This window comes from Octodon degus, unplaced genomic scaffold (assembly GCF_000260255.1).
Source record: "Octodon degus isolate 3935 unplaced genomic scaffold, OctDeg1.0 scaffold00008, whole genome shotgun sequence".
In the NCBI taxonomy this organism is placed as follows: Eukaryota; Metazoa; Chordata; class Mammalia; order Rodentia; family Octodontidae; genus Octodon; species Octodon degus.
The window spans coordinates 14,076,032-14,076,567 of NW_004524584.1; the positions used below are offsets into that span (position 1 = coordinate 14,076,032).

General features: G+C 38.2%; 1 protein-coding gene across 1 annotated transcript in view; it reads right to left on the bottom strand.

Annotated features, from left to right (window-relative positions):
- The window catches only part of Prkar2a (protein kinase cAMP-dependent type II regulatory subunit alpha), a 107,774-nt gene that overhangs the window by 34,889 nt on the left and 72,349 nt on the right, over positions 1-536 (bottom strand). The window lies entirely within an intron of this gene.

Genomic DNA, 536 nt, shown 5'->3' on the forward strand with positions numbered 1-536 from the left:
CAAGTGCAAGGGCCTGAGTTCAATCCCTGGTTCTGCCAAAAAAATAAATAAACAAACCTTGGGCCTGGAGGTGGAGGGAGAGCATTTGCTTAGCAGGTATGAGGCTCTAGGCTCAATACCTAGCATGTCACACACACAAAAAGTCATTTTCATTAAAATTAGTAAATTTCTTTTTGTGGAAAGATACTAAGCTTCAATCTTTCAAAACTGGTTTTGAATTTACTCTTTTTCTATTTATTTAAGATAAGAACACTTAACATAAAACTCTATCCTCATGTAACAAATTAGGGAGTATAGAATACAGTATTATTACTCTTGCATAACTGAAACTTCAGCTACTCCCCACCTCCCCCTATCTAAATTAGAAATGTGTATTTATTGTGAGTTCTTTAGGTTCCAGTCCCAAGGAACCATTATTCTACTCACTAATCTATGAGTTTGATTTTTTTGCTCCGAATGCCTTCAGGGCAGGTTTGGCTGGCTTGAGTTGTGGGGATCAAACCACAGCAACCTGAGCCTGACTGCTTTGTTGAAGC